Source organism: Lates calcarifer, linkage group LG10 (genome assembly GCF_001640805.2).
Source record: "Lates calcarifer isolate ASB-BC8 linkage group LG10, TLL_Latcal_v3, whole genome shotgun sequence".
In the NCBI taxonomy this organism is placed as follows: Eukaryota; Metazoa; Chordata; class Actinopteri; family Centropomidae; genus Lates; species Lates calcarifer.
Window position 1 is genome coordinate 13,469,372 of NC_066842.1, and position 26,902 is coordinate 13,496,273.

The 26,902-nt window shown below is 39.5% G+C and overlaps 1 long non-coding RNA gene across 1 annotated transcript in view; it reads right to left on the reverse strand.

Moving 5' to 3' along the window:
- Positions 1-26,902, reverse strand: part of LOC108875102 (uncharacterized) — a 68,359-nt gene that overhangs the window by 24,993 nt on the left and 16,464 nt on the right. Inside the window, exon 3 of the long non-coding RNA XR_001959815.2 lies at positions 25,495-25,586. This is a non-coding gene — a long non-coding RNA (uncharacterized LOC108875102). The remainder of the gene's footprint in view (positions 1-25,494; positions 25,587-26,902) is intronic.

The following is a 26,902-nucleotide window of genomic DNA, read 5'->3' on the forward strand; positions in this document are numbered from 1 at the left end:
AAATTACGTGAGATAATGGAGAGCGAGCTGCTTACACTGGCATGCAATTATAACCATAATGAGATGCAAAAATGCAAATGTCTTTGTGCATGCTCCAGCCTTCTTTTGTGGGGTGCCGCGGCGTCTGTGGTGGATGATAGATGCCACGCTGGTGGTGGTAGACAGAATGGTGACATGTGGGACTGGGAGCAAGCAGAGAACAGAACTGGGGCAAATATGCCACACACCCTCACAAAAGAAAATCCCATAACTGCCCCAGCTAATGCTCCCCTGAATGCTCTCCAAATCTATACAGTTAATTAATTGATACAGATATTTTTTCAATTAATGGGTCAATACATGGTTTACAGGCTGTTCAGCGCCATTTTGAAACAGAATGATAGAAAACAGAAAATTACTTTTTTTCTGACAGGAAAGGAAAGGACTTATTCTTGAACATTTAACCTTTAAACAAAGTTTCTGTCCTGATACAGTGAATAATATGAGTTTAAACCTTGTTAGGCTGAGAGAATATCATGCAGTCTTGTCACAATACTGTTTCTTGTCTAGAAGAAAAGATACAGCCACCCACAGACCTGCTTTATTTTAAGCACACTGTATGGACATTACATTTAGCAGTACAGATTCATGTAGGTCTAATCACTCATACTGCTCCCCTAACCTCAAATGTAATGCTCCATCTCCATATAGTAACTGAAAACATTATACTCTCTCCATGGCGTATATTTATACAAATAGGCTGCATAAAGATTTGCTGACATCCTTAAATAAAATCAAAATAATCTAAGTGTAAATTCCTGAAGCCTACTTCCCTCGTTTGTAGGTTCACGCTTTCCAGACCTGTCGCCCACCCCTCTACCTCTGGAGACTGATAAGAATGGGACACAAAACATGCTAGCAGTCATGCTGTTTGTTAGAAGCAATTAATTTCTCAGAGGCCTTCATTCCATTCAGGGTAAGCTTTTGTGCTCTAAATCCCACTATTCTGAGCTTCTCTTGTGCCATGTAGGAGGGTATGAGAGAGTGGAGGATCGGAAAAGAGAGGGAGAGCCCGAGACAGAAGCTTTGGATGACAGATTATCTTGGGCCAGTTAAGCATGTAATTGCTCAAATGAGTTAAAATCCCTTCAAATATCTGTCTCTGCACCTCATCACACCACTTCATACACTCAAATATTTGACAATTGACAAAGATAAACCTAAAAGGGGCCTTCAATAGCCAATTGCCAAGACTTTATTTTCTGCTAAAGGAATATTATTCCCCAGATTTCTATATGTGTTGAGAAAAGTAAAGAAGAAAAATGCTGTTGTTCAGGCCTTCAAATCTTATCTGACTTCCCTAAAACTTTAGTTCCAAGAGCTACTCTAGGCTGTCAACCAGTGCACAGCAATGGGAATGCCTTTGAAGACCTTCCATCATTTTATACTGTGATATTCTGGGATGTCAAGATCAACATGGGACCTTACTGTCAATAGTACTGCAACGTATATAAACAATACTGCTAAAGATCAAGTAGCAGGGTGGATACGGGTATGAGTAACAGACACAGCAGTCCACAGATTCAGATCTGGAGAATGCATGCCTTCCTCTTGCCAAGCCTTTTTCACATAGCCACTGTTGCTCCAGACTAAGGCTGATGGATCCATGCCTTAGAGGGAGAAGCTGCTGCATGCCAGACTTCTGAGGGTCACTGAATGGACTGTTCTCTTGTGCTTTCATTTTTCAATTTAATCATTAGTCTAATCGCAGTTGTACAGAGATTTTCCCCACTGTATCACATCAAAGACTTGATATGAATTGCACTGTCTAAGGCATTTAGATGAAATGTGACAGTAGGTATAATTATTGCTTACTATAGTATAAAATCAGCTACTAAGAAACATGTTTTGGATAAAACAAAGACTGTTTTTGTGTGAATGATGGAAAACTAAATGTGATGAATATGATGGGCAGGAGAAAGATAGAGACTTTTTGCCAGGTGGATTTGGCCCTTGCCAAATGCCACCCTCAGAGCAGAGAGGGTGTCCTGCATTGCTTCTCTGAATGAATGCTAATGAGGGCGTGTGTGTATGTCTGAATGTTATTCACACCACATCAAACTGGGCCTGCAAAGAGGTGCAAAACTGGGGCTGGCAGCCTCCCAAACCAAACCAACCTGGAAGAATGTCAGACATTACATGTGCCTAGGACACAGTACATGCATGGATTATTGTAGAGAAAAAAATAGAGTCTATATTAACAGTGGCTCAGCTGTCAAAAAAGGTGGGGCTGTCTCCTGGGAAACTGTTAATGTTTATGTTCATAGAAAATGCTTAGCTTGTTAATTTTTACAGCCAAATACCACAAGAAAAATCATTAATGGAAATAAGCAAGAATGTGGTAATAATGTTCCAATATTCAGTTTGGCGGCTTTAATTCACATCTTAGACATGTTGCTATTTTTTTTGGATTCCCATCAAAGAAAACATCGGATTGCTTGGATTTTTTTAGTTGAAAGTTCTTATTTACATAATTTGACATGAATTTAGAGAAATTACACTATGAGAGGACAACCTGCTGTGATGGTTTTCCAAGATTCAAAGCGCATCTTTGAATTTCTGTTAAATTTAATGGCACAGTCCTGGGTAACATTTCCACAAGCTCATAAAAGCAAACTAGTCAAAAGTGTGATGGAAACTAGATTAAGAGAGAGGGGTGTAACTGAGATTGCAATGTTAAATGCATGCCTCTGATACACATTCAACACAAAGAGTTTTAGCAAAACTTAAACTATCTTTTCCCAGGCACAAAGCAAGGCAACACAAGATAGATTCACAAACCAATTACAATCATTTAGGACGGTCTACTTTGCTAAGGTGAGACATTCTCTGGATTGGCTTCACATTCGCTGACAGCTGATGGGCAGACAAGGTCAGTGGATGTACAAGCTCTCATTTAAAACATAGACATGAGAGCAGAACTGGGGTTAGTTGGGTCTATCAGAGCTGTCAATCAATTAATGACAATTATTGAGCAAGGACGCCCGTGGGAGGTGAGAGAGGGAATGAGAATGACCATGGGGGAACAACATGGGGAACGGGACGAATTATGGAGATTGGAAAATAATGACCAAAACTGAATGATATTACCAGCCCACACATGCAGATCGCTTACTTCCCAGCATGTGTAAAGTGTGTCAATTGAGCACCATGACAGGGATTTGGATCTTGTTTTACTAATCAAGCTATCAAAGAAGAAGATATTCAATAACTTATTAGAATTCATATAAAATACAGATGAGTTTCATGAGCTTAACTAAATTATGTGAGGTGTCAAATGAGCCATAAATTATTTAACAGGGAAAGATGTGGATGGTGAACATGAGTGTTTTCACCACACATGCAGAAAGTTACGCATATTGAAAGAACAACTAAGAAGTGACACCACACACTGCCCCACACCGAGAAGGTGTTGGTGCTACTGCTGTGCTCTTACAAACGAATAAAGGGCAGAGTCATGCTCAGTCTAAACTAGGGGAGAAGAGGGAGAGAGAAAAAGGAGGGAGGGAAAGCGTTTTGAAATTCTCCAGCTGGCAGGCTTTAATTTTCCACCATTCTAATTAAAATGCAAATTAAATTTATAATTAGCAACCACAGTATCCGAGAAACCACCTTGTGTGCAGCCCAAACATATGGGGCAACCAGCGGTGGGCAGCACTGTCTCTAGGAGACAACAGAGGTGGGTGGCAGGACTGGGGAGTGTTTGTCGAGAACAGGGCTACTGATCACAGGCTGGGACTGGTGACACGGGAGCAGCACTGTGCTTTAACCTGCTCCCCTCAGCTGGGAGCCCTCTAAGCTCTCCAGGCGCGGTGAGGCAGGGGAGCGCGGCCCAGTTTACTCTGCTGTCACTGCCCATGTCACAGGTCATTGCACGTGTCACCTCAGCCAGGCACAAGTGTGGCAACCAGCACTGCTGAGGTCAGCTGCTCCAGATCGAAAGGTTTCTGACAAAAATTAACCTTTGCTGACTCTCAGATAATTAATTTTTCATTGATGGCAATTCTTTGTAAACACAACACCCCAACATAGCTCTACCCAGAAAGGTTCCAGCCACCTCAACTTCACACTGTGCAGCCATTTTCTAGCATTACAAATTTACTATGATCGCTTGTGAGCTTGAAAGCAACAAGCAGGATTTTAAAACAATAAAACAATTCAAGAAAACCATATGCAAATATGTAAAACTGCCAGTTCTTTTTACCGTTTCCTTTAATGTTGCTGATGGGAAAAGCAAACTAAACACACTTCCTGGACAACTAACGAAAGCAGGAATGATGATGGACGCAAACTGTAGTTGACTATCTTTTGTTGTTCGACATAAGTTAGAGCCAGGTCACTGTGGGTCAGAGAAACGCTTTCTCCAAGGTGCTTGGTTTTTCCACTGACACTGCTGAAACGGCACCATCAATCATCCATCAGTTGTCACAGCCTGGAGCTAGGGTCAGAAGAAATCCATGTCAAAAGAAAAGGCCACATCTTACCATGAGTTTTCGCTCAGCTGGACAGTCTGCTGGTGACACTGTGTCAAGAGACTGCTATCCCACTCTATAGTCCTCTCCTCTGTGACTGACTTAGTTGATGAGAAGGTCTCATGTGACCTCTTCAACAACCCCCACCACCCCCTCCCCTTGTCACCTGAGTTGGACCACAAACTTCCATTACGCAGTTAAGTGTCTTGACTACAAGACAGACTTATCTAGGAAACTGTCAGGTAAGTTAACTAGCAAAGCTTTGGGTAGACAATTGGACGTGGCCCTGTGTCACGACTGACACTGTTTCCTTGTACATGCTGCACTCTAAATGACACTTTTTTGCTCTGCAACAGTCGAGCATTAACACACGGTCATCAGTAGTAAAAGCATTAAGAGCCATTAATAGATACAACAGAAAAAGACATTAATTTTCCTTGTATTAAAGCAATCCCAAGCAACTACTACTACTATTTCCTTTTGTTGGATTTTTAGGTGTTGACTCTTAAAATCTTCAAAGGCTAAGGCAAAAACTGGGGCCAAATATGTGGTGAGCTGATAATCAGAACACTGGATAAGCTTTTTACTCAACCACATTGTTAGCGTATGACATCCTCTGGTGTGTCTAACTGGGCTGACGAGTTAGACACAAAGGGAACCTTTCTGTTAAGATATCCTAACTGCAGTGGTGGACAAAAAAGTCAAAATGATATATGGCTTAACCAAATTGACAGTCACTGTTGCACAAAACATGGTTTCTAAATATAATCCTCTATTGTTTCCCTTCTCTAAGAAATGTTCTTGCTAGCTGTTTGGTTGTGCCACCTGTTGCCTTGTTAATCACGCTGAGAAGATACTCATAAATCATAACATTCTTCAATTAATCAAGCTGTCAGCTTCTAGGTGAGGGGTCGTGCATGGAAGAGACAGAGGTCATCGGTGTGGTGTGAAAGGGTCATGGTTGTGTGGCATCTCTTATTCTTGGGAAGTGTCAGTAGAGGAGCCAATGGAACAAAGGAGAAATCAAAGTCCAAGGGACACGAGAAAGGGGGGTGGTGAAGGCAGCGGGGGCAGCCACACCAGAGCCAGAGAAAAGAACCAGGGTGCAAAGCATAAAGCCAGTCAAATTGACCTGTCATTACATCAAGAGAGCCGTGCCAAGCTGCTACATTATCACACTCGCCATACCCTTTTAGATGACAGAGTTCCCGCAACTTACCAGGTTCCTGCAGCACTCCATTTGCATAATTAACAAGTCATTCATCTGTCATTCATTTGACTTCTATTCATTTGTAGGAGACTTCAGATTAAATAGCATGCACTGTATCTGGTAATTTCAACTGCAGTGTCACATGCTCATTACTCCAAAAATACAAATTAAAGTCTATTACTAATGTATCTCACCATTTCAAGATAAATGATAGAGAAACACATGCAATCGTAAGCACAAAACATTGCATTGTGTTTATGTGTATTTGTATGACTGCCTTACGTTTAGAAATGCTTCAGGTTGACAATGATATGGGAATACAAGCTCAACAGTGGTGGCTTTACTCAAGCAGTGAGTGGACTCCCAAAATGCCCACTGGCAGAACTGACACTTTCCTTGTTTCAGTGCTGGCTCTGTACAGTACTGTACTGTACAGAGAGAGATTATTTGGTACACTGCTGCTCAGCAGTGGAAGGAGTATTCAGAACAAAAGCAGGACCACACTGTAAAAATACAGGGTCCTACCGTCAAAACGTTACTTAAAACTACACTGAGCACAACATAATTTAATTATCAAAAATAAAAGCACTCATTATGGAGGCAGAATGCCTCCTACATTATTTTATTTTGAAATATTAAATGACTGGTGCATTTACATGTAAGGATTAATTTGCTGCTGTAGCTGGTTCAAGTTTTTATTTTATCTTATATACAGCTGAATATAAAGCATCCTATTATATTTATATGCTCATTTTATATGTATGTATAAAATCAGTAAGATAACTACAGCTAACTACAGCTATGAGGTAAATGTAGTGGAATGAACGGTACAATGCAATAACAAGTGACAGATGTGTTGGGTTAAAATTCTGTGAGCATGATTTCCACCAGCTATCTAGCCTCTGGGCTGTCTCCACTAAATACACTTGTCATATACTCCTGTAGTCAACTCTGATATGTTACCTCTTTCACACTGTTGTAGGCCATTATTGAAAAAGCTACATGTACATGTACATCAGAGGTCTACAAATAAGCAAAGTGTTCTACAGTAAAGTCTATTTGTGTTTTCTCATTTTCAAAGTACAATGCTTCCTTTGTTACATTACATTCATGTGAATTTATGTAGTAAACATGAGCTGATTATTTCCAACCATGAAAATAAGTCACAGAATAATCGCACCCTCCTTCCAACTCTGCAGCTCATGAGGGTGAATGAACATAAATCTTTCTAGCTGTGGAAAATATTCTTAACATTACTTTCTCCCAATTTGCCCCATTCATTTCAATAAAAGCATGCCATTTGCAGATACATGCCAATCTTTTCTTGTGCTACACATCTTAAAAGCAAAGTACAAGTACTTTAGCCCAGAACCCTTTTCGCACATGAGGTCACTCATTGCTGATAATTACAACATCTGTAATTTCCTATCTTAATGTGCTATACATCAAGGCTGAACTTTACCAAGCTCGACATGTCAATCTTCTCTATGTATTTCCCTTTGCATTAGTGACTTTGAATGACATTTAAGTCTCACAAACGTCATTACCAGCCTGTCAGTGCCCACTCATCCACCACCTTAGAATTTGCAAGATATTTTAGTCATTGATTACTAAGTGTATGCAAGTCTAATGTAAGTGTATCCAGGCATATTTAAAACATCTGTAATGAGTCCATGTTACCACTTAAGTAAATCACTGCTCTTTTGTTTGAATGGGAAAAAAATGGTGCGAAGATTTGAGAGAGCCACAATGTCTACATATCAGGGCATACTTATGATTAATTATGTAAAAATGTGAGAGCACTGCTTTTTATCTAAAAATCACACATTTTAAATGCTTCAGATCAGCAAAGCTTTGTAATTTGAGAAAGAAAAAACAATGGTTATGTGCTGTTTTATACATTTAAAAACAATGCAGGACATTTATGCACCATTGCCAATAGCACTTTTTTTTAAACAGTTTGATTAAATGCTTTAATCAATCACAATCCCAGCCTGTTTATTAATCACTTTATCAAGCAGTTGATGCATTGCTGCTTTTAATGGACTCCATTTATTTTGATTTCTCCTCTCTTCATCTTATCGAAAGGGCTCTCCCAATCTGGACAGATAAAAAGGGGGATGCGAGAATGGCTGGCTGTAGTGGCGAGAGCTCAGACAAGCCAGTCCCTTAACTTCATTACAATCACTCTGCTCAGACTTAACCAATTTATTAGTGGCAATATGTGCCCAGAGCAATGGCTAGGTAAACCACATAGCTTAGCTCAGATAAACAGGCACCCATTCATTTGTCTCTTCACCTGACATCCTGGTGATGTATGATCCTAATAAGATTAATATACCCTGGATTTATTCCCTCTTAGTTCCCGCAGGCATCTTTTAATGTTAGTCCTCAATGATCTAACACTGTTTCTCAACTTCTGTGTTGTAAGAAATAGAGGTAGAAATACAGCAGTTTGGGTAAATACTTCAATCCAGCCTGGATATAACACTTGAGATGTAAATGTTGACACTAACAACCATTTATTGCACAAAGACAAGGCAGCTTATTCTTACACTTGAACCATGAATGAACATTCCTCCCGCCCATGAAGGGGCCTGAAAACTAATTTCTAAAACAGAAGCTTCTCTCACAATTGCATTTCAAGTTTCTGTTGTATTCAATAACGCATTAAAGTAGTCATTGAACCTGTCATGTTCTGGTCAGAAATGACCACAATTAGCAAACAATCCATCTCCTTTTAAGCCCCCTCGCAGCCAACCCCCGCCATAGCCCAACCACTGCAGCCTCTGGTTTGGATTCGCGTACAGACTTTCTGTCTCATCCATATTTCCCCCTGTCTGCCCTTCAGCTTCTCCTCTTCTCTCCATTGTGCGCTAAAAAGCTATTGTCTGCATCATCTGAAACTCTGTTCGCTGTTACGAGGCAGCAGTGAAAAACATGAGAGTGCACAGGTTTGGAACGCTGAATAGAAAATTGTACTTAAGTGGTCTTCTCTTGCCCATCACCTCTAGCCTCTACCCTCCTCCACATGAGAAGGGCTGCTGGGGTGGGCTGGAAGGGGAAGCCAGCAGGGCAATAGCAAACTTGAAAGCAGCCAACATTTGCAGCACTCTTGAAAAACAAGCATTTCACACCTGAAGCCTTTCATGCAGGGCCTCGAGGCATCCCCTTCAAGGCATTTAATTGGCTATTGCTTCAGAGCTCGTTCAACGCGCCCATTATGGTGAGGCGACAAGCAGCCAAGTATGTCGAATGAAAAGGGTCCTTCTCCCAGATGGGCCTACTGGTATTAAAAACTGCCCGATCACTTCTTGCTGTTGACTGGCAGAGGTAATTCAGATGTAGGCATATCTACAAATACTTAGAATGAAAATAGTGAACTGCAAAAGACAGAGACAAAAGACTGGCCTTCACAGTTTCTTTCAAATACAGAACTCAGTCACAAAGATTATAATATGTAGAGATCATGTTGTGATACTGATGTCCATGTGATATAAAGCAAAGCACCTATAGCTCAGCACAGACTTATTCTACAACGGATAGCTGTTGCAATAAATGACACTCAACTTCAGCAGTGCCGTTTATCAATGATGACATTTGAACAAGCTGTGAAACATTTCCTTGGTTATTGTCAACTGGTGAAAACATAAAAAATACCCTGCAGCATGTCTCCACACATCAGACACTTTGATCACTGACAGTTTTTGAAATGAAGACATTTGTGGCTCCTCTCAACATATATTTCATGCTTTAATCTCAGCCCTGGGACGTAAGGCTCTAGGATATGATGTTCCACTTTTGTTTGGCAGCTCTACCTTTAAGATATGGTCTTTTTCCTTCTCTATGCCATCTGCCATCTGAAGTTTCACCCATATCAGCCTAAGGCATTGGAGCCCTCATTGGCAATGTTTTTGAGGGCACCCTGACTCCCCATGGATGGACAGCCTTGGGGGAACCAGATAAAGTAGGTGTTTAGTCTCTGGGCTGCTGATGAGGAAGGGATTGGCTTTGAGCTGGGTTGGGACTCATGGGAAATCTGGCGTGCAAACTAATTACGTTGTGCTGCCAAACTGCCTGTGATTACAAAATGGAGAGGCGGCGAAGGTGGAGCTTAGACTTTATCAATTGCCCTACTATTTCTTTTTAAAAGAAAACAACTAAAACTAATGAGATTATTTAACGATGTTCTTTTTGTAGAATGACTTGCTTACTTATTTTTACATATACCAATTGTAAGAGGGATGGATGGATAATAAATAAACAAAAAAACAAAAAATAAATACATAAACAATCCCATACAGGAAAATAAAATAAACCAACATCAGAATCCTCTGATTTAAAAGTTGTGTTACCTGAAAAAAATCTGAATTCTCAGGATGGTTCAGTAACAGCAAATACCTAATTACTTCTTCCATGTTTCCCCACCTGCCTGTCACACTTTTTGAGAAAGCCGCTTAAAAACAGGTTAGTTCACAAATTATCTGCTATATTTGTATTAACGCCTCAGCTGGTGGCACAGACAGCCCCTGAAGATACGCACCAGGCAAATCATTAAAGGTACAATGGGCTACTGGTCCACTTCCTTCACCATGGACCAAATCAAATTTCAGGCTCTATATCTGAATATTTGTACACTAAGACCACATCATTAACACTTTTTAGCATGTTTTAATTAATTAAAGTTTAGTTTAGATAATAAAAAATATTTGTCTACTTCTTACAGCATTAATTATCTCTTTCTAAATTAATTAACCCGTTACAGATTTGATACTAAATTTAAAAGCTGAAAATTCAACATTTGTAGTCTTAATAGAAATAATTTTATTTTGTTCATGTAGTCTTAGCAAAACATTTATATAAGTAGATCTTTTTTTTCATCTAAACCATTATGAGGATAGTCATACTAAAAAAATAATAAAATATTTTTAAAGGTAACACGTGCAAAACCTTTGATAGTATTAATAAGAATTCTGCAGCTCTCCTTTTTCAGAAATCATCACGTTGTCAGTGCGCAGGTGGAAGGTTGCAATAAAGCAGAGCAAGGATGCTTATAACAGGAGATAAATCCTTGGTGTTGCTTCCATTATTTCTATTACATTATGTTCCATTACATATGAATATGAATGTGCTTATCAGTTGTCTAGAAGCATTGTGACTTACATAACTTACATTCTGGCTCATAACCCACTTCTACAGTGGAGCATGTCACCAACTCAGATGAGGGACATTTGTCAAGGATGGAATGACAGCACACAAGGAAGCAATATCATCCTTTAAAATAACTTCACTTATTCTTTGTCCCCCACTCATTCACTCCTCTTGATAGAGGACTTTGGCATCTTGTGGGTTAAAAGAAAGGAAGTGATTTTATAAGGGGAACTGTAGGCGCAGTCATGGATCTAATCATCGAGGGGGGATGCAGGTAACATCAGTCAGTGACATAGAGCAACATGATATCAGACACAGAATAGATCACTGTCTGTGTGGTATACATAGCACCACTCTTCCCGAGACCTCATCCTTCAAAGGGGCAAACTGGTTGTGGTTAGGGAACTGAACTTGGGACAAGAGGGCTGCAGGTTCAATATCTCCAGTCAGACACTGAGCAAGATACTTAACCTGAGCTGCTTCAATGAACATCCCAACTAATAAATAGATGGCATATAAAATGTCAGCGCATGCCAGCAGATAGTAGCACTGCAATAATAATATACAGTGTATGCTCAGACTCTGCATATCACAACATACACAATCTAGATTTATATACAGCAGGACATATTTCCTTTAATATGTCCATTACATATAATACATAAGAACTCATACCGGAATTAATACTGATAGATAAATAAAGATGTGAAAACTCTTTTGAGGTTATTTATTCTTATGTCACTTATGTTTATTTATGTTGTCTAATTTGTGTTTATTTGTGTTTCATCATTAATACATTTCTTCTTTTCTTACTGAGACTGAGATTTTTTTTTAAATTGGTTCAGGTTTTTTATTTCATTATTTTGTCATATTTTGAAATAGCTGTCTTGTTTTATTGTGTGAAGAACTTTGAGCTGCATTTATGTATGAAAAGTGCTCTAGAAACAAACTGTATTATTATCTGCTGATGTTACTATTATCATGTAAACTACCTGCCTGATGGTTAAACCCTTGAGTAAGATATAGTCTCTTTTCTGTACCTTGGCTCTCAAGTTTCTGTCCAGTGTTCACAGAGCAAGGGAGAAAAATCAATAAACCAACAGGACAGCTAGTCTCAGAGGATTTCACTTTGGATTAAGAAAAAAAAAGGAAAAAAAGGAGAGAATGCAATACTGGGATTGCATTATGACATTATTATCAAAATCCTCATTGATTACTGATGTGTAAAAATAAAAGGTAATCCTACAAGTAGTAATTGAAACGAAATCGAGCAGCTCACGGTTCGACTGGGAATGATAGCCAATGACATGACATTAAGCAACGTGAGACAAGGGGCAGTGGTTTAAGTGATCTGGCAGGCGGTACGGTGCCCTCCTGTCAGGATCGATCAGTCCTGCTGAAATTTAGAGCAACACTCTAAATTGGTCTTAATGGTGTGTTTCATCCTCCAGTCTCCTCCACACATTGACTGGGAGCCAGTGTCCTTCATCACGCCGGGTTCCTGCCCTCGCTTTCAATCTGGGCATACCACTGATCTCTGCTCTCTGAGGAGAGGGAGCAAATCAGGCCAGGGGCACCCACAGCATTGAGTGGCTTACATCCCACCTCCAATAGTCAGGGAGGTTCCCCCTCTCAAGGCGCTAAAATAGGCTGCAAAACAAGCCCCAAGCCCCTACTGTGTGCCAAGCAATTTTCTGATCTGATCATAATCCACTTCTTGGGTATGAGAATTATCAAATGGCATGGAAAAGCATACATAGAGTCAATGATATGAACTAACTGTGTAGCAGTGGCTTCTGTCTCGATCTTTAATGGGGCAAACCCTTAAGGGGCGCGCGCATACACACACACACACACACACACACAGACACACAAAAAAAAAAAAAAAAAAAAAAACCCTGTATGCCCCTCTCCCACTCTGCTGGAAAGTAATCTGCTTACATCATTAGGCTAAGCTTGCTGAAACAAATTACCAGATGTTGTGTTCCTTTCTCTCTCGTCTTTTTGTCAGCATTTTAAAATAGTCTCCGCCATTTTTCCTCACTAGCGCCCCCTCCTCTCCAACACCCCTACACAATAAGGCCATTTGCAAATAACAACAATTGGAAAAAGAAAAGTCCCTCCTGCTATTCACAACCCCTATCTGGTTCTGGTCGCGTCCTTCCATTTTCGGGCGATCCAGTCATGTAACGGCTAATAACCTGAACAGAGAAGAAGAAAATACCAGGGAAAAAAGAAGAATGAACTGAAGCAATTGAGGTCCCCCACCCGCGGTTGCACTTGGTAGGGATTTTTGAGGGTCTAGTTTAGCTTATCACATTATAACCCATTTAGAGATAAAGACATGTCCCAGCGCTTATTATAACTCTGTAGCATGCTGAGCATGCAAACACATATTTCAATCCGCCTCCCTTTTAGATATTTCTAAGAGCAGATGTAACATTAACTCCAAAGTCAATAGAGAAGAATTAGGCAATGTGTGCAATGTCCTTGAAGCACTTTTAAACTATAATTTTGATGTTTACACATGAAATTCTGTATTATTTCTGAAAATGATCACAAAATAATGAATATTGTTTTTGTAAATTATTAATAAAATTAGGACTGAACATTCAAAGTATTAAAAAAAAAGTTAATAGTTAGTTTTTTAGTAAATAAATGGAATACCAAAGTGGCACTAATTATGAAGCTACCGCCTGTCTTGATTCTGTTAAATTAATCTCCTGTTATCATTTTTTTGTAACAGTGAAATAACATTATTATTATTATTATTATTATTATTATTATTAATATTATTATTATCATCATTATTATTATTATCATTTAGACTTTAAATAATGTCTCTTTTATGGATCATTAGTTATGATGCTTTGAATTTTTATTTTATATTACTTTGTACTGCCTCAAGTCTTTCTTGTGGGTATGAAAGAATTACACTGGAATACACTGTGTACATTTACAATTCATAAATTAAATGCAAGTTTGTCATTTAGTCTGTACGGTGGCAGTGGTGGTAAACTGGAGGATTCAGTCTTGACAATACAACCTGGACTTTTAAAGAAGACGGTGTGCAACAAAGCAGAAACACTGTCCGCCTGGCCCTGACCTTATTTTCTTGACACAGAAAAGAATACATAAACAGATATATACTTTAAAATCAAATTGCTTGTGTATTTACCTCTTATCAACAGCCTGGCAGCAATTGTGATTCATAGCAGTCATTTAAGTGATAATGCACTCATTCACTACACTAACAAACACATACCTCCTGGTTATCTGTGCAAGAGCGTCGTTGCAATGCTAGTCGCCAAACAGGAGGCAGAAAACTCAAGATGGTGTTGATTGATAAATTGACAGGTTAATTTTCGGATGGATAATGAGAGTAAGACCCTGAAAGATGGTTGAGAGAAGTCTCTGGCCCTTTGCTCTACCTTGGATGCAGTGCCATCTATCTATTACTGGTAGAACCGCAACTGGGAGCAGGTACACTCAGGCCCTGCCAAATGTTTGTACCATCTAGGTTAAATGAGGTCTCAAGCTTTATATATGTTTTTCCACATTATATTTCCTCAGAGCACACTAAGTATAGCTTCATGGGAAATTAGACCATGTTCAGTTTGCACCATGGCTTGAACATGTAACCACTGGAAAACTAAACTATAATGTGTAAGACTTAAGAAAATATTTTAACACCTGATTCTGCATAAAAATATCTAATCATCTACAAATAATTTGTATTTTATCTACAGTTAATTTAGTTATTTATCCTAATTTTAATGACAAAATCTATTGTGAGATTTACATTCACACCCTGTGCAATTTTTCCATATACTTATAATTGATCATTTCGGAGACTTCTTTCTAACATATGTTACACAATATCATAGATTATGATTGTGGAGAATAATGTCATTCTCTATGGTTGCAATTAGCACAATTGCATGTGAATAGTGAAAAAACTAGACAATCCAACTCTGGAGCTTAATTAGAGGGCAAACTGTTAGAATAGAAGAAAGGGTTTAACTAGAGGTTAGAAGGGTTTCTATATCTTACACACTTTTCTACTGCTTGTCACTGCAATGTGCCAAGTCTGCAAGCACTCTAATTAAGCCTCCACCACCGTTACTATATAGCTACTGCCCATGAATCAGCATACAACGTAATGCTAATCAAATGCCACTATTTTACTTTCGGACCTAATGCCCATTATTTCTATCTTGTCTACTGTACCTATTAGTGAATTTGTGTGCATCTTTATTTAATAAGGCAGACTTGTGTGGAGGAAAATCACTCAGTGCCAAGTCAGGATGACAATGACAAGACAACCAGAATAACTGAATATCACAATGTCTCAATAAATTTCAATAAAAACTGTACGAAAACTGCAAATTCTTAATAAGATTACAAAACCAGTTTTGTGAACCTCAGATAAATTGTTACCGCGGCGACTGAATGTAATTAATTTTCTATATTGTAGTACAACAGGACAGAGAGATGACCCAATTTATTATTTTTTTTCCCATTGGCTCTTGTTTGTACTGAGGCTTCAAGAGACCCTGGTCTCTTTTGGATACGCCTCGACTGAATTTTCTGGCAACTTGCTCTCTTTGCGGTCTCCCAGTAGTGAAGCAGTTGGATGGGAAAACATTGTAAAATGTGTTATTTATTGAACAATTAATCTGAAAACATAATAACTCTTTTATACTGAATTTGACAAATTCAGAATTTGACAAATTCAGTATAAAATTCACGTATTTATTAGCCAGTTTCAGGGTAGTGCACATTATGTTACACTTTTCAAGCTGTTTTTCTTTCTGTCAAAATGTGATGTTCCTCTTTTTATCTTACCTAAATAAGTTTAATATTATGTCCAGCCTTGATGCAAAGAGGCAAGGAGGAACACCTTACATGTAGCACAATAACAAAGTCTCGCTCTCGGTGTAAGTGCTTCAGTGAAGCAGGAGTGGCTCTGTTTGGTACAATGTTTGACAATATGACCACGACTATGAAAGAGGACAACACTAGGTGTTGCCATGGATGCAAAATGGGAAAAAACTACAACTGTGTTTTCTGTAAACTATAAGGTATTTGGTAGATACAACAACACATTTTAAAATTATTATTATTAATAAAAATAATAGCAAAACCTTAATTTAGGGTACAAAATCAATTACAGTTTTTCATGCATTCAAACAGGAAAATACGTTGTTGCTATTGGTTGTTGCTATACTCCATAAAAACACAGGTACTGTTTTACAAAAGTTGACAGCGTTAAATCTCTTGGTAACACCTCATACTCTGCATTAATCTAATTTAAAATGCAAGGGCTCAATGCAAATCAAATAAAAACTGATGAAATATCAACAAAAGTCTGAAAAAACAAACTGCACTTTAAAATTGTGGTATGCACATCTGCAATACCGTTCCACAACCATTTTTAACAGCATAATAGTATTGCCGTAAATGCTGTTGATTACCAATATCCGCTTGGTCACAACTAGGGGTGCCTCACTCCTCCCATTCATTTGAACAGTGTTCTGAGCTCTGACAGACACCACGAGAACGAAAGGAAGGGTGCAGAGGACAAATCTTGGGGGATTCACCCCATCTGAGGCTCCAAAGCACCCAACAGCTTGATCCTGTGTCACTCCGAGGGCATGGCTTGGCTCTCCCTTGATTTGCCTTTGAAATCTAAACGTTTAATTGTGGTCAATGAAAAGGGTTCAAGCAAATGAATGGTTGAAGAATATGAGCGGAGGGAGGGGCTATTTCAGAGTGTCAGGCTGTAAAATGAGTATACATAAAAAGCAGGAGGGTAAAAAAAAAAAAAATCAAGAGGGAATAATGAAATTAGGGATGGGGCGAGAGAGAAAGAGAAAGCAAGGGCTGGAGAACTTGAAGCACTGACCCCTATCGTCCATGGTGAAAAGCAAGAGATTAGAAAGTGTTTCATGCTAATTTCCATGGAGATTTCTGTAATTTCTCAAAAATTACTTCTTCCCGCTTTGATTTGTCCATACTGCCTGGCCCCCTGCTAGTGTTGTCGGGGTGGTCTGCTCTATCATGTCTCTGCTCTCGTGGGCCCCTCCACGGCCCCTTGCTGCGGCCAGCCGTCGTGAGATTACTGAAGCGGCGCTGACGTCTCTATCAGCTCGCACCACCGTCATGCCCTCTCCCAACCCCCCACCATCACCCGATCCCTTTTTCTCTCGGCCCTAGCTTCCTTTCTGCCCACCCACCACCAACCCGCCCTCAGTGCAAACTCTCACAGATCTGTCAGATGATGGCTTCATTGGTTTGCACTGCTCCCCGCAAACTCATACCGGTCTTTTTTACACTCCCTCATCCCGTCCTCTCATCCCTCATAGAAACCTGCACCACAAGAAAAATCTCTACACCCCACCCCCCACCCTCCCTCCCCATTGTAGAATGTTTCACCTTTTGCTATCCCTCAGCCTTCTCTCTCTCTGCCTCATCCTGGTTTGTGCTTCTGCCTGCCACATCAAAGGAGAACCAGGGGTCATGGAGCCACAGGCATGGAATATAAATGCAGCCAACTGCGTGGCAGTATGGGAAATCAATCCTCTAAAGATAGCTCCATACACTTCATGAACCCATCATCAGTCTCTGATACATATGGTAGCATATAGGAATTTTTGCGGCCCTTCATGGACTTTATACTGCACAGTATGTTCAGTCTTAAGACAAATACACTTTGCCATGATTTATTTTTGACAAAAATTTCCTTTGCAACTTTTAACCGCATTTACAATATATAGCAATGTAAGAGACTATATTTATGCATATGGTGTATATGTATAAATTCCCAGAAAATATGAATACTCTTTAAAGATGTCTTCCTAAGGTGTTAAAAGTGTTGATGCTATGTTAAAAAGTTGATACTGATTCTATAAATATTTCCCCCACACAAGCTTGAATCTCCCTCTGTAAGAGTCTGTGTGTGTGTGTGTGTGTGTGTGTGTGTGTGTGTGTGGTGTGTGTGTGTGTGTGTGTGTAAGGGGGGTAGTGAAGAGTATCTGCAAGAAAAAATTTCTGAGAATAACACAGCAGCAGAAAAATGTAAACAACTTTTGTTGGAGGCCCTGAGCTCAAGATTCATGCCAGCATACACAGGTGACGTTTCCTGCAATATGTCATCAATTTACTCAACTTTGTCTAAACCACCTGTGAAGCTGCTGGATGGCAGTAAGAAATATCTGGCCAAATGATTAAAAAAAAAAAAAAAAAAAAAGCCAGACATGACACCGAGCAGCAGAAAAGCCATTGTTATGAATTCTATTCTAAGTCTTGAGAGATGAATGGGAAAACTGGTGCGATTGCCAGACGCTGATGTCTGCGGCGGAGTTCGACGGCTGCGTGTGGGGGGCAACTGGCTCTGGTTGCTTAGCATTAGTATTAGATAAACACTCTGTCGGAAGATGTCAACGTCTCCATTAATGCCAGAGCTGCCACACAGGCTGTGCTTGAGTGACACAGTGTTTTGTGGAGTGTGACAGGGGTTGTAAGTGCTAACTCTCTCTGGCGGCATCTCTGAGCCTGGTGGAGCCAAACCCCGGCGACACCTGGGAGCGAAGAGGCGCTACACTCTGACATGCTGTAGAGATGATACATGACGTCCTCTCACCCTAGCACTGACTGCACTAAACAAATTTTATTTGGAATCGTTAAAATTAATGGTCAATAAAATGCCCATGGAAAATTCTGTATTTAATTGCAACCATTTACTCATTTATTCAGCATTGTCTTCATTTTCTAATTTAATCAACTCTGAATTAGACATACTATAAGACATATGTAGAAGAAAAAAAAAGCTTAAATATCTTTGCTCACTTATCACTCTGTACCAACCACAAGCAGATTATTGTCATCTAGAAGTGTGGCTACCCCAAAAGGCTTTTCCATAGTCTTTACAAACCACATTATGGAAGCTGTGTGTTCAGCACACATCTAATGCACTTACAGCCTGCCACAAGTACACATATCCAGCCACACAATGAGCAGGATATGGGTTTTTCCATGCTTTCACAAAGTGGATGGAGGAGTTTTCCAGTCAGTAATTATGCAGACAAGACTATTCCAGTCAAAAATATGAAAAGATTTTAGTTCGAAAAGCTGGGAAATTCAAGAGGAGTGCCTTTGTTGTTTTAGAAAAGTCAAATTCTTATAACCAGATTAGTAATCAGATAAGTAATCTGAAAATATCGACAACTACATATATACATTTGACACAAATGACCATGCTAGAGTTACAAAGTGAAAGCGCTCAGCCAGTGACCATTTTAAATCTACAAGTTCTCTAAACCAGTAAGGATTTTCTCAAGATAACCACTACAAAATGACTTGCTGTGTTGTGAAGAAAAAAAACTGGTAGCAGAACAATATGAACCAAACTCTGGCAGTACAGTACATAAAGTTCATAGTATATTTCATCTTTTTCTCCAATACATTTTGCAGCCGGAAAGGTTGGAATTTTTCAGTCTGAGAAAACAGCATGGAGAATTAAACTGCCTTAAGCTCAATAATACTGGCCATCTAGGAGCTGCTGAGTTGTTCTGTAGGCTGGAGGGCTGGACAGTGTACTCTTCCCCCTAATGCCCTGTCCATTGATCTTTCCCGTAACTACAGCTCCCCACAGAAACCCACACAATCTGTGCAGAGGAGTGCTCCTAGGCACCCCCCACTTCAAAGGTGCATATTTACTCTTAGAAATTTAGAGAAAGTGCAGCTGTGGATGCATCTTCCAACCTCAATCAATGATAGGGCTGGTCCTCCTGACCCCCCCCTGCTGGCTAATAAAGTGCTTCTTAGGCTTGGTGGTTTCCCTGGAAGCCTTATGGGGTTGGTTCAAACTAGCACTTAGGTTTGTTTCCATTGTCTCTTCTCGAAAATTGATTTTTAGAGAAATACTTATCTTGCTGCTCAACAAAGTTCCAGAGTGAATTACTGTAGACAGTTTTATTCTGTCCCTGATTTTTTCCAATTTGTGGCATTTAATAACTGAAATAAACAGATAAGAAGTAAAGCACCAACCTCTGCAGAGCCCAGCTGCACAATGAGGCTGAACTGCGTGACACTCTGGACACAGTTTTACCTTTTTAAAGTAATTTACATTTTTATATCAGAACAGAAATCTCTTACCTCCACTATAACTTCAAGCAAGGAAAATTAGTACTTGACTGTGAGAACCCACACACTGGCAAGGCGATTGAGAAACAGAAATGATATAGATGACACTTTCAAAAACTCCTTTATGTTTTTTTTTATCATCAATTTTGAATCCTTTCACACTACCCTCCAACAAAGCTGTAGTGCCCTGAAAATAATGTCTGAATAAAATAGCTTCATTTTCAAATTACAAAAAAAGAAACAAAACAAAAAAATAAAAAAATAGTTACAACATCTTTAATTAGCATTTTTCAAAGAATCTACATATGCATTATGTCTACTTAACATGTCCTGTTTTCCTGTCTTTGACAACAATATTTCATGCTGGGATGCACATTACCATAATTGTCATTCCCAATCTTCAAAAACAAATGTGCATTAAGACAGTAGCTAAAATAGGCCTTCTGCTGAAAATCAGACAATCAAAATCTTTTGTAATTAAGCACAGCGATATTCTAATTACCGGTGATTCAAGCTACTCCATGCTGCTTCCTGTACCCCCTCTGCAACAATTAGGAAAATATATGTCAGCTGTGATTTTTCCTTTATTTCACTTAAATGTGAGTCTCAAAAGTGGCGCAGTGGGGGATTTATTCAAAAACAATGACATTTATAACTCTCTGGAAGAGCTGCATTCATTCTCCTCTCAGCAAGAAAACCTAAGTTTTAAGTGACTGGAGTAAAGGTCTAAAGGAATTTGCATATCTGCACAACACCGTAAAAACTTTAAAGTAGAAACTCTTGTCAATGTAGCAGTCACTGTGGACAAATTATACTTGTTACAGTAAAAAAAAAAAAAAAAAACTTCTACCTGAGAAATCATTTCTCTTACAGTCGCATTTATGACTGCACATGGATATACATAATTTTGCACAATGAGCTACAGGAGCCTGAAATCTAGTGACCTTTACTACATTGTCTGACATTGATCATTTGGTCATCACTCTGTAGGTGAGTGTCTGCTTCTTCCTTCTAGTGTTGATTGCATTCTTCAAGTCTGCCACAATAGTGTTAGCTCTGAAAACAGTGGGGAAAAAAACCTGTTTCAATGTCATTAATCCTAACTTGTTTGGACTCCTCACATTGACTCTCCCACACATCTCTTTTTCTCCCTTTTTTCTCACTCAGCACATACTATTGCTCTCACTCTCCCTGCCTCGCTAACATGTTGACAGCAGTTTGTTAGTAGGTATCAGTTTTCAGTGAGCAGCCTGAGAGGGAGAGAGGGATGTGGTAATCATCTCTATCTCCGGCTGCTTGGCAGCGTTCCCCTCGGCATGCTGGCAGACACTTGCCATTGAGCGGCTGTCAGGCAGAAAGGGTGTGGGATGTGGGCTCAAGCTACACAGGTCACGGTCATTTCTTTCCAAAAGCCATTGAAGCTAAAACCTTAAGTGGCATTTGAGCTACCTGCACTGTCAGTTCTGACACTCACAACACTAACAAGGAGACCACCGGTGGAGAGTCAAACTCGATTATGCCTCCCTGGTGGATTTCCTTAATATAGCTTAGCTACTGCCAGGCTTGTTTTTCTAACAGAAAGCACATGCTTTCAATATTATGAGAGTTGTTCTGCAGATGTGTCGAATAAAAGTTACTGCTATATCTAAAGAATGTACAAGAAACATATTTGACCCATTAATTAATATAAGAGATACAACAAGTAAATACAATCTGTATATACATTACTGCGCAATGAGAGAAAAAAAAACTGCCAGTTAATCAATTTTAATACATTTCATAAATTGTCAGATAGTTTATATCATGAAAGAGGCGTTAATTATGCTGATAATTCTGAGCTGTTTACTGTCTGACTTTCTGCACAACAGGTAAGAGGTCCTGAAAGGTTGCTTAATTAAGAGACAGCTAGGTATTTAGTTTCAGTCAAGAGAAAAGGTAAGAGTTGTTAAGCAGTGAGTGCACGGTTATTAAATTTCTAACTATTAATTTTGGGTAATAGTGATTCTGGTTCATTTGGTGTTTCTTGTGAGGCACAGCGGTGTAAATAACGCGCATCTCATCTTACACAGTCCTGCAAAGCTTTAATTGGTTTTTGCTGTTGCTGTTTCTGCACTGTCATAAATAAAGTAGTATGTATATATATTAAATATATGTGTATATATTTCACGGTAAAAGGTGGTGTGCTGATTCACTGCCAGGTGAACACAAAGAGTAAGATAAAAAAAAAAAACCTTTTCAATTACACTTGACAAACCAATGTTGTTTCTCAAAGATGCAGTTAGTGTACTACTGTTTTTCTTACACGCCAGAATAACAGTCATACTCTTCATCATAACGATTATTCTGCATTAATTCAAGGCTGTCCTTAGTTCACAAACCAGAGCCCTGTAGTTTATGCTGAATTATTTGGAAACATAACTAATCAGCAAAAACACATCAAGTTGCACAGAAAGGTTAAAACTTTAAACAAAACTGCATGAAAAAGTAGTCCAACTTCCATGGCTGCAAACTGAATTGTGCTTGATAAGTTGCAGGCTCTCACAACCTGGACCTGTGATCTTTAGAGTGATACCCTCAAGTTCATAGCAACAAATACACTCAATCACTCAGGGAGATCCTAAGTCTCTCAGTTGGCCAATTACTGGTTTTTAAAAGCCTGGGGCACCCAGGAAACTTTGACTCCTGGAAATAAAGACCAATCTGAGAGAGAAACATTGCAGCTATTAAAATCTTTATAATTCTGTAAATCACAAGTGATTTGTTTTGCCCCATGGCTTGTTCCGATACATCCTTGCTGCTATTGCAAAGGGCACGGGGTGACTGCAATTGAGGAGAGCAAGCTTATTTTTACAACTAAGCTCGGAAAAAAGGGATGCCTTTTTTCTTCTTCTTTTTGAGTGCAGAAGGCAAAGATCTCCTCTGTGTCATAATTGCCTGAAGTTAGAGAGTAAAGGCTCTGGACTCCTGATGTTAGTGTGGGCCTTTCATCAGGGGGGCTGGAGTCAGGGCTGCTTTAAAAGATCAGGCACTCTGGAGGATCAGACTCTGTTTTTATTTATGTAATAAAGGCGTTTTAAAAGAGAGAAAAACGATCATCACTTATCTATTGTTGCATTAGATATTTCCCCGTCTGGTGCTGTCATTGTTGGGTTTGCTGTTTTTGTTGATGATTAAGGCTCCCATTATTCAAAGCAGATTTACATTTTCTCAATTATTTTATTTTTGAACTTCAGTATTAAGTATGCTATACTGATTAATTTTGAGGATGGATTCCTAAATTAGCCTGCTTATTCAAACAAAGTGGAAGCCAAAAGTGGTAGAGAGGATCATGCAATTATGAGTAAAATCACTCCAATTAAACACTGCCATGTTAACTTTTAGAGAGCACACACTCCACATAATATAATTACAAATTGGGATGAAAAATGGAAAAGAAAACACCAACATTATGGAACGAAGCATTTACAGTTGATGGATTCTCAAAAAGCTCTTCTATCCTCTGGTGCTCAGGGTTAAGAATGGCACTCTTCTGCTGCTGCAACGCGCTCCCTCCCAACTGCCACACTCCCCATTCAGCAGCGCAAGGCCCTCTGGTACTAGACAAGGGCCCTGACTGAGGACGCTTTGATACTTCAGCCTCTAATCACCAGAGTATCCTTATAGCGCAGAGCTGATGGACGAATGGGTCATAGGAAGGATGTCCCAACCATAAATCAGACTACAGGGGTGACAGCACACAAAATAGGTGAATTGTCCTTGGGTTTGCGATGCTGGCGGCATCCCTTGTGTCCCTGGCTAACACCACCCTTTTTATTATTTGGGAGCAAGTCAAACGGATGCCCTACCAGCCATTGTGCCCTCCCCCTTGTGTTTTTCCTCTAGTCTTCGAGCCTGGACCCTGCTATGAACTGTTTCCAGAGTCAGTTACTGGTGTAATTGAAAGTGCTTTGTCATCGCTTTCAGCCAAACACTGATGGATGTGAAGCTGAATGAGGTTTGGGTTTTAGTTATACGAGTGAGCCTGTGTGAGATTTATCACCAGAGGCTTAAGAGGCTACAAGGGACCATTAAAGCACCACCGCCGTCTACATCACAGTGAACTGTTCATTATTATTCATTAAAACAGAATGCCTTTAATATGTCTACTTTCCCATGTGAAAAAAAAAATTGTACATACGTGTTTTTGATGACTATTGGAAAAACTATTCAGTTGCCCAGTTTTTACAGTAAACTCAGTCTGGTGCCATGGATTTTAAAAGGTACAGGTAAGACATAAAAAAGTAAGCCAGCCTAGAAACTAATAAGCATTGACGTGAGAGAATAAAGGGTTTTCAATGTTTTTTTAAAGTTTCAGCAAAATCAAAAACTCCAGAAAGCCCCTTTTTATCCCTTCATGTGTTGTAATATTTGCCTGTTTTAGCTTTGCACTCTCAAACAACAACAACAGCGAGGTGAATAATACATGTTCTCTTAATTTATGGTCTGTTATGTTAAACATATAACCTTATGTGTCTAAGCCCACCAGTGGCTTTCAAATCTTTTCATAATTAGTGTGGTCTATAGAAAACCTATGAAATAATTTAATTTCAATTCTGAGTCGACATCCACATGCAAAGCGTGGGAGGTGTGCTAGTTCTCATTGTCTCCCACTTATTATAGGCTGCCCCCAGCTGCCTGGGCTGTGAGGGCCTGGATCCTGGATCCTGGCTCCCGTCCAGCTCGGCTCTGATCTGGGCCTCTTTGTGATTTGAGGAGTATAGAGCTTTGCTGGGCTGCTGTCCTAGAGCCATGTTGGAATGCAAGAGCAGTGGTGGAGGTGCAGAGGGAAGTGACCTCACTGTGTGATGCGAGCAAGAGTACGGGGCAAGAGTTACACACTGAGGTTGGTTGGATTATAAATAAAGTAGCGTGTGGTTTTCTGTGCTGCAGCCGGGAAATAGGAAAAGGTGAATACCAGTTCTCAGAGCACAGTTGTAAACGGTGCCCTATCCTAACACTGGCTCAAGGCTGCCAAGACAGCATGGCCAAATAAAGTAGATTTAATAGAAAAATATTGCCTAGTTTCTGCATTACATCTCTACTAGATTTTGCTTTTCCATTGTGTATGTATGAGTTTTCTAACAATTCTATTGTTAGATTAATCATTATTATTAATAATTTCACCATGTTAACAAATACTGTTACTTATTTCTGAGAGTGGGTGGGTCACAGGCATAGGGCATTGGATGATTGTTTGATTTGATAGATTTCCTTTATTTCTATGTTAGGGTTTTTTTTCATGTTGTTCTTGTGTTTGTGCTGCCTCTTTTGTTGTTTGATTTTTTTTTCACATATTTTCCTTTATGTAAAAAGCAGTATTTATTGCAAATGCAAATAAAACCAATATTTCTTCAGCTTTTTTGATGATTACATTTACGAATGCAACTCTGTACAAGAGACAGTCATGTGGACTGCTGACTGCGTGTTGTGACTGACCTGTCTGAAGCCTGTGTGCGCAGATCGTCGTGTGGAGCTGAGCAGGAACACGAGGAAACAAAAGACCAGGACCCTGCCACAGGCACAAATACCTGGGAGGAGAGACAAAGGCAACTTCACTTTAACAGGAAGCACATTGTCCAGGATAAACAGTGCTAACCTAGATGTATCATCAGTGTGTGAAACTCAATATCACTTTCAGAACGTCCCCACTGAAAGAATAAAACATGCATGGGATCTCTTGTAGTTCTGGGCTTGCTCTGGTACTATTTTTATAGGTTTACCAGGACCAGCTGAATTCATTTTACAGCTGAATTCAGTTATGCCGAGGGCTTAACATTTTGTTCATCACAGACTAAATCAAACTCCCCCATATTTAAAATGTAGCCTCCTAAATAGGTATCATTTTCTATATTAAGAATTTTCATAATGCTAAGTATGTATAAATCTCCTCCAGAAGAAATCAATAGATATGCTGTTGCCTATGGGAAAATTAGCATGGTAAATGAACATTAACTCACAGATGGTTGGGTATGGGGCATCGCTGTGGCTCCTAACAAACAATTGATTAACTTGTAAATTCCCATTGCCCAGCTGTTATTCAGGCTGTTTACCATAAATAAAAGAGGGGGAGTAGAGAAAGGATCCAGATGCTTTGAGTGCAGCAGAAAGGCAATCTGTCATTGTTCTCAACTAACTCTGATGGATGCTGCTTTGAATGGGGATTGGTTTTAGTTAAACATGACAAAGTGAGGGATGACACGCCATTGGTCACAAAGGTCTGGAGGTCCAGCAACGCCTCAGCAGTTGCTTTTTTCAGCCAAGACAACCTCTTGTTCATGTATCAGCTGCCAATAAAGGGAGGAAGTTGTTGGGCCAGGCTTTCAGGGTTGTTTGTTTTGTTGGGTGTTCATGCTGAAGTTGAAAAATGGAAAAATGAACAAAACTTACAAGCAGCCTACACCAATATGGCAGTTAACACAATGAGAGCATGATCTTCTTACTCTCCACCCTCCACCAAGACTCATATCTGGACATTTATAATATTTGGAAAAGAGTTCTGATTCCACAAAGGCCATCATGGCTCACATGTGAGGCATGAGAAATGTTCTTTACATCTGACTTGATGCTTTAGTCAAAGTAGAGGTGTACAATCAAAGCTCATAAGAAAGATATTGTTGATCTCAGAAGCCATAATTAATACAAATATTCCAATATGTTCTAGTCTGTGAATGTCTAACAAAGTTTGCATTGGAAAAGAAGTGATCATTGTGTAATGAACCATATACATTGGCAGTAAACCAAGCCAGAAGTTTCAACATCAGGTAGAACCATTAAATGCAGATATCCAAGTCAAATCATGCAGCATGATTTTAAAGACATGATGCGTTTTGAGGACATTGCTGTC